Consider the following 20,643-nt stretch of genomic DNA (forward strand, 5'->3'; position numbering starts at 1 on the left):
GAACTTACTCTCCAAACCATGGCAAAGTTCCAGTTCTCTTCTCAAGACATTCTTTATTAATGAAAAGAAAAGGAGTACTTGTGGCACCTTAGAGACTAACAAATTTATTAGAGCATAAGCTTTCGTGAGCTACAGCTCACTTCATCGGATGCATTTGGCTCTGTTTTTTCCACCAAATGCATCCGATGAAGTGAGCTGTAGCTCACGAAAGCTTATGCTCTAATAAATTTGTTAGTCTCTAAGGTGCCACAAGTACTCCTTTTCTTTTTGCGAATACAGACTAACACGGCTGCTACTCTGAAACCTGTGTTTATTAATAAAGATTTGGACACAACCCAATGCGCTCTCACCTCCCGTTGGGGGTCTTATCTTAGCTCTTGTCTCCAGGGCTTCATAGCCCTTACAGACTTCCCCATCAGACACTACCCTTTAGATGTCTCCCTCTCAGGCCTTCCATCTGAGGTGATGAGAGCCCCTTTCCAGGTCCCTAGTTTCTTCCCTACTCCTAGGTCTCCCCTGCCTGCTTCTGTATCTAAGTTGCAGGAAGCCCTATAGGAGATGTTTTATAAGACATATGACTAGGTGTAAGTGTGTACCCTGCAACTACGACTCCCAGCCTTAAAGGGCCAAAGAGCTATAATCAGCACTATGGGGAATAAGCATGTGTGTCAAGGCCTACTACCCTGTTAGAGTGATATAGGGTAAAGGATCTCATCTTTACTAACCTGGTGCTGTGTGCTTCCATTGTAGACATAGGCCCATATTACTGTGCATGGCCTACTACATAAAATAGGTCCTGACTGACTTCATGATAATGATAGCACCTTGAAATCTCCCATTGGTCAGTCCCAAACTCTCTTGTCATTTTAACTCGTATCAACAGCCAGGAAACAATTTGCCAAAACTTCTGCTGAAGCAGTAATAGGTTCTAGCTCACTCAGTGCTGGAGTACTCACTGAGATTCTACTTTCTGGTGTAAATAGCTATTAGAAAAAGCAACAAGCTGTGCATAAATACACAAGCAAGCCTGAGACACTCAGACAGTGTTTGGAAATTTTCCATAGTCTCTGCTAAATTAAAATTTTCTGTGGGAATATTGATTTTTTTCCACTGGGAAAATAATGTAATGTTTCCTTTTCTGTTGGTTTGATTCAAATCAGCATATCTTTTCATTAAACTGACTTGAAACACTTTTTTTCCAAATCATTTCAACAAAACATTCAACTGCCTTATGGGAGTTGTAGTTTGGTGCCATATTGGATGATCCCCTGGTCCCATGTGATGTTGAATGCTAACACAGGCAAACGCAGTCACATTTTCATACCCTTCAAACGGGGCTGGCTCTAGGTTTTTTGCCACCTCAAGCACAAAAAAAAAAAACTGAAGTGCCACCAAAGCACCAAAAAAAAAAGGGGGGGGGCAGGGGGCCCAGAGTGCCGCCCCTTGAAAAGTGCCGCCCCAAGCACGTGCTTGGTTTGTTGGTGTCTAGAGCCAGCCCTGCCCTCAAATTAAAGAATATAGAAAGGGCTGGGACATGCCCTAGATGATAATAGAAAAAGGAAAACTAAGTTACCTAAGATGACAAGGGGTTCACAAACTTTTCAGCTCTTGCAGTCTTCTGAATGCTCTCAATGTAAGAGCTGAGACTGTGGTCAAGGAGCCAGATGGTGGTGATCCCCTGGCATAGTAGCTTGTGCTAGTGGACCTCTGTCAGGTGCAAGGACAGATTGATCAAAAGCTGGACTTTCTCTCCCCCAGGTGATCAGTCTTAGGGTTTCAGGAACATAAGTCTTCCCTCAGGTGACTTGACCCAAAAAGTGTCTTGGCTACCCTTGATTTCTTATAGATTGTGAACTTCTCTTACTCTACTTTTCAGGCCCTCTCCCTCCAAAGTCTTTGGACATATCTGGTGCAAGGCCTGACTTACAGCTATGCCGCTTTGCCCGATCTAGTTTGAATGAGGTCATCCACAGTAAGCGTCAATTTAAAAAAAAAAACATACAGGGATTTTACATACCACAGAAACTGAAAGTCTGAGACCCCACCCAAAAAATATCAAGTCTGGATTTTTAATACGCTTTTGAGGAAGGTGGCATGGTATTCTGTGAATAAAAGGTCTTAAGGTGATTTTATGTCCCCAATTTATGGAAAGTTCAAGATAAAAAAAATCCTATAAAATAGCTGATTAAAGAACCATCAACCAGCAACAACCAATCACTTACCTCTAAACAATTTATGACCAATGTCATCACTCTTGTCACAAAGATAAATTTACAGTAACATTTGGCACTGGACTGTAAGGCAATCGGCTTCTCTTCCTGAAATTTTCACCTTGGTAGAGGAAGCTACTTTAAATCTTCTCAAGATGAAACTAGAAAAGGCACTAAAACCTAAGATATCCATCATCCTCCAGTATTAAATTATTAAATATTAAGTATTGTATGATTACTGCTGCTTTGGCATTAGGTATGCTCAGCACAAGCTCACCCATAAAGGATGGTCACTTGAAATGGCACCTCGTACAACACACAAACACACACATTCAGTGTGTCTAAGAACTCGATGCACACTGTAAAACTTTGGGATGTGCAGAATCATTCTGGTATAAAAGGAATTCTACACAGTGGAAAATGTACAGAGTAGAATAGCTTCTCGTATGCAAAAGATCGTTGGTTGGGGAAATTTGGGATCTGATTTCAAACTCCTGAACTTTAGCAGCACCTTATGACACTTTTATTGACTATTTATGGCCATGTTTTATTTTGAAACGTTTGAACATGCTTCAGGAGTGAAATGCTAAATGATGAAAATAATTTGACTAGCAGTCTGCGGCTATCTGAACTGATATTTATCTTCAGACAGATAGTCAATTTCTGACAGACCAGCATTATGCTAGTTTTACCTGAAAATTGGTGGTAGAGCTCCCACTCTAAATCCTTCCTAGACACTTTAGAGCAACAAGTCTGCAGTTTTCAGTTTTGTATTAGCCTCCCTTCCTCTGGAAATTTTAAGAGTTGATCTGTTCCAGAATAGTAGGTCATAAACAGGACTGTGCTGAAATTGGGATGCAAAGGAGATAAGTGCTACAGATACACAGCAGTGGCTGATTCATCTAAAATATGTAGAATGTACTGATTTCCCAGATCATATGTGTGGGCATCAGCCAGTCTTCTCTAGTCATGATTTGATGATCTCAAGCTTCTGCACAGTTCAGTGTGTGGAAATGGTTTGCTGCTATGTTTCATAACACTCAAGGAGACTGCTTGTCTTGAGGCAGTAAGTGGTATTTTTAAAATAAGAAACTGGAGTCTGAGTAGATGTGACAACCAATGATGCACCAAAGCCTGGACATAAAAGTTATTAATGCTCTGTGCCAATCATCTGCTCTCTCCTGGTTCAAATACATACCCTGCCAAAAGAGATCTACTATCTGCACAGGCACTAAAAAGACTAGCAAACAATGAGGCTGTGTTTCAGGGTGAAAAATATATGCATGAAAGAACATGGACTCTGCTTTAAAGCCCAGTTAAATTCAAGCTTCTCCCATTCTCTCCCCCTGCCATTTTTTAATATAAAAGGTTCCATTTTGAAAGCTATGGAGACTGAACTCTTTAATTCATCCACCTTTCTGATAAAGTATGAGATTTGGCAATTATGGCTTTCCTGCCTATGTGGCTCAACACAGGATACCACCTCCAGTGAGGTGGGAGAGGCCATTACCATTCAATCCATGGAGTCTCTGCAGAGACTGCCAGCAAACGATTCTAATTAGTGCCAGTTGTCATAGTGGTTTTTGTGAGGCTTTAACACATTTAAGTGTGAGGTCAGTCTCTTTCTGAGGGTGAGGTACAAAATGGCTCCTCATAAAGGTCTACAATATTTTATGCAAGTTTGTTTTTGTTTTAATCAGTGCAGCACTAGCTCCTTGCATTAGCAGATGATTAGCCGAATATACAAAGGTGCCTTTGTCTGAACTACTCTATCGAGTGACTCTAGTAAAGGTCCACAAAGTTCAGCAGCCTTGTTGCCAGAACACGGGCTACCTCACCTCAGCTTAAAAAAATCTGCCTGTAATACAGGGACAACTGGATATTCATGGCTGGGGCACTCTTGCCCCTTTAGCATCTCGGGAGCAGACATTTCAGTCTCAGATATGGCAATGTGTATCCTGGATCAGAGATTAGAATCTGTCCTTTGAATACTAACACATACATGGAAATAAATCAATCAAACCTTTCCTAGTAATTAATTCTGCATAAGGATTAAATGTTTTCCACAGTTGAGCTTTGCATTCATAAACTGCTGTTCAAAGTACAGGACCTGGTCAACATGGTGACAGTTGAAATCAGAAGCCTTGCGTCCATGGAAATTCTGTGATGTGAGGTAGAGCTTGTTTTAAGAGAGATGTAACTCTTCAACTAGTGTCTCTCAAATACCACAATGATTAGTGTCCTTAGAAATATTACAAAGCAGTGTTTCTCAGTTTCAGGTTGGAAGCTCCTTATTCAAATTCAGATGACGAGAAAATTTTCAGTGCCTTTCATGATACCCCAGGGGTTGTGTCCCACCCATTGAGAAACACTGCTACAGAGGAATAAGGGAAGTGTAGCTAAAACGTGATCCTTCTGGTATGTCTAGTAACTCAGTTATTGCAAGGCCCCGGTAGCAAAGCATAGTATTTTATCAGTATGGCAAGAGTATGGAGGTGGCCAACAGTACATAGCTGAGACACTACAACAACATGTGCTGTTGCTCTTACTGCATGGCTACCAGCCCATTTGAATTTCAGTTGGCTTATAAATGAAGGATCATATGGCACATCTTGAGAGATTTGCTCTTCCTGCCCCCATCTTTAGCTGACTGGGTGCTGGACCAGTCCCCAGGATAATTTAAGGCAATCTCAAGGTTGATCTAAGGTTTTTCTAGGTGCCATGGTATCAAGTGGTTGTTACAGAAGTTGAGGTCATCGGGTTCAGAAATGCCCTGAAAACATACAGTTAGTACAAGCAAAAGGGAGTGAAAATGTGTCAGAAGTGCTGAGATAGCTCTAGGTCACTGAGCCTTCTTATGCCTGGGGAGAGGAGTTCTTCCTGTGGACTCTTCAACTAGTTTTAGGGCAGCAGTGTCCTAATAGAACAGCACAAATCTTTCCAACTGCACTAGAGGAGCTGGGCCTAAATATTTTGTGAGTTACTTATAAACTTTGTTTGTTCCCTGTCATAATATGACTTTTAAATCTTCCTTTTTTTAGTCTGACATTTTTTAAAGCTGGACAGCTTGAGATGGGAAGATGTCTGCTCCTTTGCTTCCGCCCCTTGATTTGTTCAGTTGCTTCCCCTTTGCAACTCAGTGTATCATTTCCATTTAATTACAAAGAAACACAATGGAGGTCAGGCATTGAAAAATTCTACTCTTTAAGGGGAGGAAAAGCAGCCAATAATCAGCCCGCATGTGTACCAGCCTTCTGTAAGGGCTTTTCTCAGTCTCAGCAGGGGAACTGAGTTTCAGACCTACTGTATAATCAGTGATTCTCCATAGCCATTGAAAAAGGGCAAATGGAGTTAAACATCCAGATTAAAAAATGCAGATGAATGGACCACAAAGCACAAAAATATCCATCGAGAAAAGCAGATATCCTTGAGCAACTATCCATGCAAACCCTTCGCTTTGCAGAGAACATAGCTAGTGTATATCATATCAGGTAAAAAAACAGAAGACATTTGTGCCAAGTAAATACTGCTTCTTTTCTCTTTAAGTATAAAATATCTCTAAGCTCATCAAGCTATGCAATAAAAGGGTATTATTTTTCATAAATGAAATGTCAAAAGTCCGACGTGTGACGATGAGTTTGATAGAAATTGTGTCTGTTGTAACAGTGTGCTTTGTATTCTAGTCACAGCACACAAGCAGTTTATTCTGGAGTTCATTCTGAGAAGGTAATGACAAGGAAAATGACAAAGAAAACTGTTACTGACCATTAGTGAGCAATCACTCTGTCATATTACCAAGATAATGTAGATAAATGTGGGGTTTAGCTGTCTCCAAGGGAGACGGGATGCTGATCTCTTAGATAGTGGCAGCTTTTAAAAGCTTTTCCTTTTGATGAATATATTTTTCCATCTTGCTCACGTAGACTAGTCCCCCATCTTCCTGATGGAAATAGTAATAGCCTATTTCACTGATGTCATTTTCCCCTTAGTTGTGTGGTGCACAAAGCCACATAGTTTTGAAGCAAATATGGAAAGCTATGTTTGAAAACATAAGGTATTTAATAAATGTATATAGATCATACCATGTTTTTCTTCAATTGGCTTCTATTATTTTAGCAGCTGCTAATTATGCAGTGTTGATATTTAGAGAAATGGTAACAGATTTATCTGTTCCATCAGGATGATCAGGCTTTTAGAGCATATCCTCCTACCAACATTGGTCTTATTGTTGTCTTGTGTGGGGTTTTTTTGTTTTTTTTTTTCTATAGAGATTGTATCAGGTTAAATTAAAAGGTGAAGAATTTCAACTGAGATACCTGACCATTTTACTCTGTATTTTGAAGATGATTTTGTTATATTGCTGGCTTGCACTGAGTGGCCTGCAACTGATTGAATTGGTAAGCTGAAACTGTTTGGTTGTGGCTGCTAATTTGTGTTCCAAAATCTAAACTTTTATTTGAAAAAACACACCTCTAACCCTTGAACATGGACATGAGTGTCACCAATGCAGTGATGTCAAATTGAGTCTGCAGACGGCCTGAACCAATAGGGCCCTCATTCAGCTCAACGGGTGTTAATGCTCAAGTCTACTTATAAGGTCTTGGACTGTCAACATTGATAAATATTTTACTGCTAATCAAAGTAATTAAGAAATGATGGATAATCAGTGGTAAAGCCAAGATTACAGTCCAGGGGCCCCTGACTCCTAGCTCTGTGCTTATTCCTCCAAAACACTCTGCCTTCTACTGCCTTGACTACTGTGGAGTCACACCTGCTTACAGCATAGCTGAATTTGCCCATTGTTTCAATTCTGAACAGTGATGACCTGAAGTAACCCATGAGAGGTATATTTTAGTACCTGGAGACAGTGATGAGCTTGCATCACCATTATATCTCCTTCATTCACCTAATGTCAGGGCAGTTCGAATCATATGTCGAAAGGATGCAGTATCAGAAATAGCAACATTATTGTTGACTTTGTTTTGCAGAGCAAACTGTGAAAGATGTACTTGGGCCTAAACCTATTTCCAATAATAGAGATAGGAGATCTGAGAATTGGGAAAATGTTGGTGCACCGAATTAGGGTAAATCCTAATCTTGCGATGTCTCCTCTCAAAGCTTGTTTTAGGGTTACATTGTGTCTTGACCTGTGCAAGTCTGAAAGGGCAAAGAAATATTCTCCCTCCCTAGCTTACACCAATTTAGGGGTTAGTAGAATCACAGTGCTTGCATGCTCTGAATGCACACCAGTAAACACATAGTAATAAGTCTAATATTCTATGGTTAATGCCTCCCTGATATCTTTCTCCAGGATTTTGCTTCTCAGGGTTTTTTTTATTTGTTTTCAAACTTAAGATTTTCTTTTTTCCGGACTATTCTCTAACAGAGGAAGTCCTATTACTAAATTTGTAACAACGCAATTATTTCCCTGGCAACAGACTGTCCTAAATCTTGATTTATGATTTCTTGGCAGAATTTAAAAAAGATCTGTTTTTTGAAGAAGAAAGCTCTTAGTCAAACACAAATATTTGAATAGTATGGAGAGATACAGAAAATGAATGGGAAAGGAAATTGTGAGTATATATGGGTGTGGAGACACTCTTCAGAATTTAATAGGTAACTTTTCTATAGGATTTTTAAACCTTCATAAAAAAATCGGAGGTGTTATATCCTTACTGCAGAGTTCCAGAGGATAGTTTTTAAAAACACCCAACGGCTACAAAACCATAATGGTTTAATACTGATTAAATTACATGAGTTTACTTCCATAGGGGTTTTCATGTAAATGTTTTCCTCCCACCTCAAATTTGCCCCATTATGCAACTCTCTTTTGAAAGCCACCTGTGATTTCATTAATGTTGCTCTGCCTGTAATCAGTGGATAACTACATAAAAGAGGAGATTATTTGCTCCAGCAAATAATTCTCCTTTTAGTTAGATGGCTTTTTTCTTGAATATGTCTTTACTTTCCTGAATCTTTCAGGTTTCCATCTGTTTAATTCACTGAAAGTGCAACTCCTGGAGTGGAAAAAAGGAAAAAAAAATTACACAGCCAGAGAAAACTGGAACCAAAAAAGTGCTCTGTAAAGGTTTCAGGAGCTGTGATTAGATTGAATAATGGCTAAGAAATAATAAGGGAAAAACAAAGTCCCAAGACACTTCATGCAAACAGCAACTTAAAGGCCAGCAAGGGTTTCACTTATAATCTTGCATTAACAGAAGTTTACTGTCTATCCCAGCTGTGAAATGAATATGAATATGTAGGGTAATGTTCTGGATTCTCCACAATTCAATAGGGGCAGTGTGGAATAGCCATTTTGTCATATAACTGGGCCAGTTATCTAGGGATTAACTCTGTCACTTTTGCAGAGGCTGACTGGGATCTTATTCCACGACTAGTCCCAATTATTTCAGTCTGAATAGTAGCAAAACTATTCAGTGTGAGTATGGGTGGCAGAATCAGGCCTATAGTGTATAGATGAAATACATAGAAATAGACAACCAACACAAAGGCTGTTTCTGTTTGCAGAGTTCGTTGTTGCAGTGAGTAACATAAAGTAAGAGAGGTCTGACAAGTGGTCACTTCTTTTACCTGTTTGCTTTTACTTTATTCAAAATAACCAATTTTTAAAGGGGGGGGGAAGTATATTCATTTCTGAACACTGAAAGGGAAGCAGATTTCATGTTAAACAGTTAATCTTCTTATAATTGTTAACTAATGATGTAATCATATGTAGTAATTATGTAGGATTGTGATGGATTGTTCACCCTATGCAAGCCCAGATCAGGTTAATATGGGCCAGGAAGAGACAATTAGCCTTATGATGCACCTGGAGGGAAACCAAGGTTTGATAAAGTCTAATGGCAGATGGAGCCCAGCTCGGGGAGGAGCTGGGATAGGATTATAAAACAGGAAGCCAGAGCAGGAAGGGGTCTGCAGTCACTTTCTAGAAGGAAAGAGAGTTGGATAGGGACAAGGAGGAAGTGTTGTTAGAGTGACGCCTAAGTGATAGTACATGCGGAGACTTCTAGCACTCCAGCCAGGAACAAAGTAAATAATATGGGGCAAGCACACAGCCCTGTTTAACCCGTTAGGCTACAGGGAAGGATCGGATGAGTTGACACCCACTGGTGCATGTGCCTGCATGTTGTCATGGAAGCAGCATATAAGGTTGATTAATTTGTTTGGCCAACCAAACTTTGCAAGACGGCGCCAGAGAGCAGAGCATCTGACTGAGTCGAATACCCTACTAAGGTTGACAAAGGCAAAGTACAGGGGCATTTGTTGGCCAGCAGCTTTCTCCTGTAACTGATGTCGGTTAAATATCATGTCAGCACTGCTGCGCGATGAACAAAACCCACCCTGGAATTCAGGGAGTACATCATCTGCAATAACCTGAAGTCTCTTCAGCAACAGCTTACTTAGGATCCTACCAGTGGTGGAGAGGAGCAAAATGCCACGATAATTGCCGCAGTCAGGTCTGTCCCCTTTGTGCTTGTAGATTATGATTTTAGCATCTTTGAAATCCTGGGGTAAAACCAGCTGTTTATAGCCAGAAATTAATACGCATAGTTGACATACAATGCATGAAGAGCATTTTTGCAGACTTGTGTTTGTCGCTAGGGCTCTAGCATCCAGCCATGTCACTTCTGAAAATGATTTAAATCAGGGGTGGGCAAACTACAGCCCGCAGGCCACAACCGGCTAACCAACCAATTTAATCTGGCCCTCGAGCTCCCACTGGGGAGCGGGGTCTGGGCTTGCCCCACTCCCGTGCTCCAGTTGGGGAGCAGGGTCGGTGGCCGCTCCATGCGCACCTACCAAACAGAAAACTATCAAACTAAACTTCCTTTTACATCCTCTAGACTCTTCCTTTTCTCTGGAGGTGATAAATCAGATCACCTTTCTAACAGCCCCAGATTGCCTTATTTCAATGAAACTAGTTTGAAATTTGAGGATGTGACCATACACTTCCCAGTTTATGGCTGCCTCTGCTGCTTAGCCAAAAATCTTAGCCTAAGAACAGGGCCTCAGACTGTCACAGTAAGAAAAGGCCCTTACACCAGCAAACAGTAATTTTGATTCTTTCTTTTATACCGCTATAACTAGCTATGTGATAAGAATACACCTAAATTCTTAGAGTATAGGCCTTTACAGACAGGCCTGAATATCTATATCCTTACATGATTGTCTTTGTTGAAAGAGAAATAACGGTTTGTGACAGCTTATACACATTCTCCATACTCCGGTCTAAAAATGAAGTAGAAAAAAATCTGTCAACACACAATGTATTTTAAGATTACAGATGTCCACTAACTTCAGAGGTTTCCTGTTAGGGGTTCCAGAACACAGAAGAAGTTTTAGATAAAACCAAAATTTACATATAAATCTGTATGGTCTCATTACTACAGTAGCTAGGTCCCTCAGACTTTAATGTATTTATTCTCACAACAGACTTCTGAGGTCTTAAAAAGCTGTCGTCGCCACTTCACAGCTGGGGACCTGAGGCCCAAAGAGATTGGGACTTGCCCAAGGCCACACAGAAAGTCTGTGACAGCGGGGTGAATTGAATTCAGCTTTCCTGAGTCTCACGTAAGTGCCCTAACCACTGAACATCCTTCTCCTCTGTAGGTATTATTTATAATGGGATTTTGTTTTGAATTAATTTGAGAAAGAGCTGGGCAAGTCCAAACTTGGATCAGATCCACAGAACCCACAATATTCAAACTATGAATTTAGATTTAGTCTATCTCTAAAACTGGACAAATTCAGAGACCCCAACATTTGGGAAAGTTGGGATTTGTATCCAGATTTTTGAACTCCCCTTCTCCTCCATATGCTCAGGGCTGAATTTAAAGCCAGGATTGATCTCCTACATGTAACTTGATAAATCAGCTACTTTAGAGACATCCTACAGTAGAATATAATTTTACCTTGTAGGACTGCATCAGTATCTCATATCTATAGATGAAAGTAAAGAGTTCTCTCACATTCAGTGAACTGTGAAATGTACTTAAAATACAGGTTTAATTATACTAGGCTAAATCTTGAGATGCCATTCTCCATTTATCAGAAATGTATGAGACACAAATATTTGCCCCAATTCTCTTCGTTATTTATTATTTTGTATTATCTAAGAGCTGAGTCATGGACTAGGACCCCAGAGTGCTAGGTGCTGTACAAACACAGAACAATAAGATGGTCCCTGCCCCAAGGTGTTTATGATAGATACAAACAGATGGGGAGAACAGGAAAACAATGAGAGAGTATAGATCAGCATGATAGGTTGTGATGTCAGCATACCAACAACCTACCTGTTATTAACTTTCATATGCATACGCCCCTTTTCTTTTTTTCTTATTTTCTGGTGTTCAGCCAAAAAAGCCCACCTTACTGCTATAATTAAAGCTGCTGTTTCTACTTGCTCTGAGTTAATAAGGGAAATGTTCCAAGATAAGGTGGCAGTATAGAGACTTGAGTGACTGCAATCGAGTATTTGCCACCAGTCTGGCAAATGCATATCTCTGAAAAATTGCTTAGGTGACTCTCCCCTCCAGTCTGTGGTTTCTCTAGAGGCCCAGAGGTAGGCAAATTGCACCCATAGCATCTGTGGGTGGGGGGCACCTGGTCCATTATCTATATTTTTGCTTGGTGAAGATGTACACAGAGTGCTGCAATACAAAGCATAAGGATTTGGTTTTCACCATGAATGCTATCTCCATATTCTGTGTGAGAAATGAATATGCTATTTTGTTTCTCTTTTTTTATAGAAAAATCTCCATCTGTTAGAAATAAAATAAGAGAAACGATGTGAAAAAAATCACCTTTCTATGACTTTTCTCCTGTGTCGTGTTGTCAACTGCTCCAGGGACATTGCAAAAGTCCAGGCATTTATTTTTTGTGGGGTAGGGATTTCTGTACATTGGAACTGTTCACTATATTGTAGGCAGAGTTATGGATCAAGAAAAGGCTATTCAATTGAGAATTAGGATTAGCACACAGAAAAAAATCCACAAAAATATATCTGACTGAAGTAAAAGAATAAGTGGTAAGCAAATAATTTCCCATTCTGCCTGGATCCTCACACAAAGAACATCAAGTAACAGTAAGTTGAAACAGGGTCTCTGCCAAATAAAATATGTTTGATAATATCTTTAATCAAAGAAGTTCTTTACTAGGAGTAAAGAATTTAGTAAAGTAATTTACTGATATTATGAAAGTGATTTCTAGATAATATTGTAAGGTAATTTGTATTAAAGTACCTTTATGGTTAGTAATTAAAGGTGCCCCCATAAAATTTAATCTAACAGTTTTATAATACCTTTTGTAAATCTTAATGTTCTTCCTCTTGAAGCTTAGGAGGTATATCTACCAACCTGAGAGATATCAGAACTAAACAGTTATGAAGCAAGAACAGCAAACTCCACAGACATATCCGCCACTTATATCTCAGTATTGCAATTCTCTGATCTAAGTCTTTGAGGACTTGCAGCCTGTTTCCCTTTCAGCAATCTTTGTCCTTATGCAGGTCCAGGTTATGTTTGAAAGAAAATGCGATGAAATGTCCAGTCCAGAGAGTTCACTGGCCTTTGCCTCCCTTATTAGGCTTCCTCCTTGACTCAGTTGTTTGGCTTGCCTTCAGTTATCCTAGCTTTCCATTATACCTTCCAATAAGCAATATAAAATCAGTATTGTGAACTTTCTGGCATAGCAAAATTCATTCCCTTTGTTTACTAATCCTAGACTTGGAGTGTTTTCTCTGTAGGCTGTAATGTTTCCAGCCTTCCCATTAGAGTGATAGGTTTTCTGTTAAAACAAAATTTCACTGAATTCTATCATATCCTCTCTTTATATAGGATGCCATGAGTTAGCAAAATGTTCAGATGAAAATATTATGTTGTGGGCTACATGAACCTCGTATGTTTGCTCCTTTTGGCCTAGAAGGTATGCACGGAGTTGGTTTCACACGTTTTGGGGGAGAACAACACACAAATCATCTGTTCACTATCATGTTGATTCTTGAAATCTGATTTACCTCTTAACATTGATTACTTTATATTCAGTAATTCCTTGGTAATCTTTCTGACATTCCGGGGTCTGACTGGGTAGGGATCTTGATGTTTTAATTTATTAGACTGACACTTTGTTCTGTTCCTTTTAAAAAGGGGGAATTCTGAATGAGTTAGATGTCTGTGTTCATAGAATAGAAAAGTCATTTTGGGTTCAGTCATTGACTATCTGGAGCATAAAAAAAGTTATTTTATGCTTTTTTTGTTTCCTTGTATCACAGGGAAAAGGTTTAATATAATGACTTATGAATTAAATGATTATATTTATGATTAGTGAGCAAGGTAAGGAAAAGATTGCCAGGAACTGAATAATTTGTCTGTTTCATATACTCATCACAAGAACCCTGCAAATCATAGCCCCAGAACCCCACAGATGTGGATATCCGCGGATCATTTTTGCGGATAGTGGATCGGCTATGGATACAACCACACAGGGCTCTACTCACTGGCGGCGCCTGTCCCGCGGCATTTGGATTGGGCAGCCAGTGGCTCGGGCTGGCTGGCAGGCCGGAATCAAGGCCATCCAGCACCCACTTGCCGCACTGCTTCCTATCCAGCGGCTCGGGCCCCTTGGGCAGCACAAGCATCCCCACCATGGCCCGGCCTGGTAACACTGGCCACACTCCTGGCCCTCCAGCTCCTGGGCAGCAGGGCCCACCCTTTGCTGCAGGGATTGGAGCTAGTGGGGCTACAGCGCTCCACCCCATTGTGATGCAACACGCACTTCTGCCATTGCTTGCGAGCCCTGGGAGCAGCACACAATGCAACTCCCCTTCCTCCCAGCCCCATCGCTCGTGCTGCCCCTTTCCCTCCAGCCTCTTCTCCTCGAGACTCCGTCCCCCACTTGCTCATCCCTTGATTCAGAATCACTTGATTCTGGTGGATGCGGATCAGATGTGGATCCACATTTTTGTATCCGTGCAGGGCTCTACTCATCACTGAATAATGTCTTTTTGGAAAAGTGATGAAGACCAAGCGTGGTCTTTCTAAAGCAGCAGACCATTGCAATTAAGCCAAGCTTTCTCCACAGTGTGTTAGGAACAACATTCCAATGATTTCAACATTCCTAGTTTTGCTGATATACCATATTTTCTTTTTATATAAGTGACTGGTACAAATATCCAAACAGACGCATGCCCGTGATTCAGTAGGCATATGGAAATCAATAGTGTATACATATGATCTATATGTATGCACTTCAGCTAAAGTCAGGAAGGACTTCCACACCTAGCTACCATCGTATTCTACCATTATACTATTGATCAGGTGCATTATGGGGTATGGTTCACTCTTCCTGTGAAATACCCACTACAGCCCACTTCCATAAACAGAGCACCAGACTAGCTGAACCAGTGTCCTGTGCTGTTATGGTAATTCCTTTGTTGAAGCAGAAGGACATAATCTCAAGTATATCAGTTAACAGACAGTAATTACTCTACTTAAATGAGGAATTTAAAAATGTGTATTAGACAGGTCTGGTGCTTGATGGACCAGTGGCTTTTAATAGAATCATATATTTTAAGGCTAAAAGGGACCATTATGATCATCTAGACTGATCTGCTGCATAACGCAGTCCAAAGAATCTCAACCAGTAATCTTTGTGTCGTATCTACAAATACTGTTTGAACTAGAGCGTATGTGTTAAAGAGATATCCACTCTTTTTTTTTTAAAAGACTTCCCATCATGGAGAATCTACCACCCCTCATAAATTGTTACAATGGTTCATTTCGCTTTTTATTAGAAATTTGCACCTTATTTCTAGCTGAATTTCTTGCTTCAGCTTTTATCCATATGTAGTGGGGTGGCTGCTCCACTACAAGGTACAGGGGTTAAAAGCAGCCTTGGAGAGGGCTGTGGCTGGGAAAAGCAGTGAGAGCAGCTGAGTGAGTGAGCTGGCCACACCTGTGGTCAGCTAATCAGGGCCCAGCTGGCCCGGATAAGAGGGCTGGGGGCCATGAGCTGAGGAGTCTCACTCTAGCCCTGGAGTGGGAAGAGCTAGCTGCCTGGGAGAAAGGTACCTGAAATGGAGCAGTGCTGGGGAAGGGCAAAGGGAGCAGGGGAGCTCCAGCCTGGTAAAACCCCAGACTGCCAGCCTTGTTGAAGGCTTACAAAGGTACTGGGGCTACAGAAGTGTAGCCCGGGGTTAGGCAGAGGCAGCTTGGTCCAACCCCCTTGCCAATGATGAGTGGCCATTACAGACTGCAGTCTGCCCCAGTGAAAGGGGGCTAGATGATGATTGGCAGTAGCCACTTAGGCAAGGTGGGCTTAGAGGGTTGGGGGTTCCCCTGGGAGGGGAGACCTAGAGTGTAGGGACTGCTGTGGGGCAGAACCCCTAGGGTAAAGGGCACTGAGGTCTGGGAGTGACACGGGCCTGAGGCAGGCGAGACATCAGCCAGCAAAGGACGCTCCAGAGCTGGAGTTGAGCTAATTCCCAGGACAACCAGCAGGAGGCACAGCACCGGTGAGTAGTCGCTTTGCTATACCATAGAATCTGATTATGCCTTTGTCTGCAAGATCACAGAACTATCTACTATCAAAAATTTCTTCCTTATGTAGGTTCTCCTAGATCATGGTCAAGTCATCTCTTACCCTTTCCTTGGATAAACTAAATAGATTGAGCTGTTTTTGCCTCTCACTATAAGGCTTGTTTTCCAGCCCACAGATCATTCTTGCAGATCTTTCCTGAACCCTTTCCTAATTTTGAAGATGAGCATAAATCTTTCACCCATGTGCACCTAGGATCAGCTTGTGTTTTGGTCACAAGTGAATATCAGTTGACCTGCTTGTCTTACTAGTTTTGTAAGACTAGAACCTGGATCTGCGAAGCCTGGGACAGCTGACGGTCCCACACTGCCACTGGCAGGGCATGTAGAAGCCTATCCAAGGAGCACTGTGGAAATTAGGTACTGCAGGAAGTACTGCCCAAAGGGTCCGGAGTGCAGTACCCTGTGGCCCTCTGATTAGCCAACTGTGGTGTGTTTTGGGGGTTTTTTCACCTTGGAAAGTGCCCCAAGAAGTTGACTGGGCAACCACACAGATTTCTGGCCTGCTGCAATTCCAGACTGCACCATGCTTCCTGATTTTCAGTCCCTGAGCCTGTCCTGACTTTGACCATGACTCTTGCTTATCAATCCTGGCTCTAGCGATTACTCTGATCCCTGCTCGCTGACAACCGCCTCTTGGCTGTCATTGACTTTTGGGCCCAGCTGTGACTTGTAGGCTAGGCGGCCTCTGCCCCAGTCCCTTACAGGTTCCTTGTGGACACTTAATCACATCACCGAAACTGGTGTATAATTTTGCACAACTCAGTTGGATTTGTTCAAGAAAGTTTCAGGGCTGGAGATGTTGATGGTCAAGGCTGAAGTGTCCTGACCAAGCTACACAAATGTGTTTGCTCTGTGCCTGTGGCTTCAGTGAAATTGTGTATGTGGTAAACAAAGATGGGGGGGGGGGGAGAAAAGGAAGAAACCAAAACTTGTCAGGCAAAATGGACCAAGTACTCTTTCCCTTTTTTGGAGAGTTTTTGTTTTTGCTGCTTATTTAAAATAGGAGAATTGCTCACCCTAGTTGAAATTCAACCCTAGGCAAGGGGATCATGCCAGGCCTTCTATTACATTTAAACCTTTGATGGCCATGAATCCCTACTTTAAGAACATGTTCATTGTGATGTAACCAATCCATTTGCTGCCAACAGACATGCAGATTCTGTGCCCTGCATGCATAGAAGGGGCATAGCTATCTCTAACACCAGCATCCTCATGGGACTTGGTTCTGGTGGCACACCAAGTGTGGGAAAGGTGGAGAAGAGGAGTTTCTTCAGTAATCCCCAGTTGGCAAATAGTTCATTAGGACAATTGTTGGTGCATTTTTTAGAGCTCTAATTAGGCTGCTCTAATCTGAATTCTCTTCTGGGGCCAAGCAGAGAATCAGAGGGGCTAACTGGAGAGCCAGTTACAGCACCTCTGAATCTCTGCTTGGTTAGAGTGGAAATTGGGATGGAAGTGGAGGAGAGGAAATGTACACCCCCCTCTTGCACCCGACCTTGAGAGCTGGGACTACTTGTGTGAGTAACTGCTCACCAATGTGAGTAACTGCTCATAATCTAACCCTTCGCTATCAGTGACTGCAAATATTTCTGCTGTGAATCAGATGCCAGTGGTTTATTTGAGAGAGAATAAATGAGGAAAATGTGAGAGATTGATTGTATGATTCTGCATTTTCAGAAATGTCCATGCATTTCCACACGTAATGTGCCTATTGTTTAGTATTTCTTAGTCTGCCTCCTTTTAAAAGGTTTGTATCCAGCAAAGATTACATGTAATAACAGAGAGTAATTATTTGAATTGTAATAAAAACTGTAAGTATAGTAAAGATTAAAATCATTCTGTCAATAAAGAACTCGGGGGGGGGAGGGTAAAAGATCACACTAACCTCCTGTTACAAAGCTTATTAAATGAGCAGAGCATTTTTAATCTATGGTCTCACATCAAAAGTGCAATCAAATTTTTAAAAAACCCTTCATATATAAACTAAAAATGATACAACCCCTTACTCCCCCAAACACACAACAATGCCAACTAGCTGAAGGGCTTGCAAAAGTCTTGTTGATTATGTGCCTTCATTTCAATTCTGAGGGTACAGCTGGCAGTATCATGCTTCACTAGTATTAGATGGTGGCATATAAACAGCTGAGAAACAAACGGAGAGCTATTATTAACCACTATGAAACTCCAACAGCCACATTCAGGTAGTGTTATGTTAAAAGCTATTGTCTTTTTAATTACAAGAAAATATGTAGGATTATTATCATCTAGCGTGCAATTGTAAATAGTTCATCAGTATTATTATACAAAATCAATAGGCATAACATAGCAGCATGTACAATCACATTATAATGACCATGAATTGTATAAGCAAGAAGGTAACTTACAAAAATAGACTATCTTGATTTATTTCAAAGGAATAACTCTAATTGTTAAGCCTTTGATGCATCTGGAAGAATGTGGGATATTTTACGTTAAGCTTATTTGTTAATGGTTACAGGGTAACAATGATTAAGTATATTTGCCCTTGTGTCAACTAAATGATGCTGAATGACATGCAAGGTGTCTGCTGAAATGACTTAGTGTATGACCAATGACCAGCATTTCCAGGTCTTGCGTTACCACAGTATATTCTAAATGTAAACATAATGCAATGCGCAGAGCTCTCAGGCCTCCATTTCCAGTAGCTGCTGTCCGATTGCCAGACTATATCGCTGACACTTGAACAGCACAGAATTTTGAATGCAAAAAAGCTGCTTTGCACATTCAACATAACATTATTGCTACTTAGTTGCTACAAAGGTACTTTCATAATCTGTGCATTTTTATTGAGTGAGTGTAGTTGGTCAAATGGGTGAAGAAGTTGTTTAATGATAAACTTGTTAAAGTACACAGTGATTTTTGTCACAGGTTAGTGATGTTAGTGGGAGTTCGTGTTATATCAACCAGACAAGGTACTAACAAGCTTCAACAGGACTTTATTTTCAAAGTGGAAACCTCTTTACCAAGCTGCTGCTGCACCCTGTGTGGCTTTCTCCCAGCCTCTCAACTCCTCCCGCCTCCTTTCTGTTTCCTGTCCTTTCAGACTCCCAACAGCCAGTGCTTCCAATTCTAATAATTACAAGCAACATCTAAACACCACATTCCCTCCTCTCTTAAGAAACTCTCCCAACTAAAATAAACAAATATGAAACAAGACACTATACTGTTGGCAGAAATATTACACTGAAAACACTGTAAATACTACATAATAGTCTCTAGCCCAGACAGGTGGTCGTCTGGGTCTGACCGGCCATCTGTCAAGCCCCGGTTCCACTGCAATGTCTTTTTGTGTTGGTACTATGGTGAAGTCATCCACTGCAGACTGGGAGTTGGCATAAACTCCTCTTAGTGCATAGGCAGGTGCAAGATAAGAAGCATCTGTTTTTTCTCACATCATCCTCATTTGGGCATCAGGTCGTGCCTTTAACAATCCAGCAATGTTCAGTTTAGTATTCATCTGTTTCCTATGCTGTAACTCTGCAGGTGATCTTTGCGTTGTGGCATGTCATGTAGCCTGGTATGCTTGCAAGAAATCAGTTGTGAAGAGTATCCACAATCACCCTTCTAGTTTAGCCGTTTGCAAACTCTCTTTCAAACTTCTGTTAAACTATTCGATTTCCCCATTGGCTTGAGGGTAATATAGGGATGACCTTCTGTGTAAAATGTTCCTCTGTGCTAGAAAAGTTTCAAACTCCAGGGAAGTAAATTGACTACCATTATCTGAAACCAGTTCTTTGGGGTTACCTTCCCTGCTAAAAACTGAAGAGAGGAACTTAAATACTGTAGCAGAAGAGATTCACGATGTAAACGCTACCTCAGGCCATTTACTGAAATAGTCTATTAAAGTGATGGTACAACGCCTGTCAATTGGAGCAGTATCAAAGGGTCCTACAATGTCAATCACCACTTTTTCCCATGCAGATTCAGGAAGAGGAACAGGTTGTAATGGAAGGGTACATGCAGTGATGAGCTGCCAAAATCTTAACAATGAGTTCCCTCCTCACCCCACGAGGGTGGACCATCTGGTGAAGGCAAAGGCAGGCAAGAAAGGCAGTCAATGACCACATTTTGGTTTCCAGGCTTATATTCGAGTTCATAATTGAAAGAGAGTATTCTTGCAGACCATTGAGCAATATAGTATCCTGCTCTTCCCAGTCCTTTCTGGTGAGCAACGTTGTCAAAGGGCTGTGGTCTGTGCACAACTTGAACGTGCAGCCCCACAGGTAAGTTCTCCATTTTTCAGTAGCCCAGACATAAGCAAGTGCTTCTTTTTTGACTGTAGAATATTTTCTCTCAGCATTACTTAGTGTCCTGGAAGCAAATGCAACAGTCCTCTCTGTGTTGTCCTTATGCAGTTGTGTGAGAACAGCCCCAAGTCCATAATCAGAAGCATCAGTAGTCACAATTGTGGGCAATGCAGGGCTGAATAGTGCAATTACTGGACTATGCACAATCAAGTCTTTCACCGTTTCGAAACTAGCTTGTGCATCCGTTGTCCATACTAAAGTTGAACTTCTCCGTAGTAATTCCCGTAACAATTCAATGACAGAAGCGTAATTGGGAATTAATTTTGCATACCAGGAGGTAAGACCCAAGAAGGAACATAAGGTTTGCAAATCTGTTGGAGGAGGAGCATTTGAAATTGCCAGGGTATGATCTGGATCAGGTTTTAGTCCAGCCTGTGAAATTGTATGCCCCAGAAAGGAGAGTTCAGTTTGTCTAAATTTGCATTTGGATCTATTGAGCTGGAGGCCTGCTGTGGTGATGCAGTTTAGTAC

Source organism: Dermochelys coriacea, chromosome 2 (genome assembly GCF_009764565.3).
Source record: "Dermochelys coriacea isolate rDerCor1 chromosome 2, rDerCor1.pri.v4, whole genome shotgun sequence".
Classification (NCBI taxonomy): Eukaryota; Metazoa; Chordata; order Testudines; family Dermochelyidae; genus Dermochelys; species Dermochelys coriacea.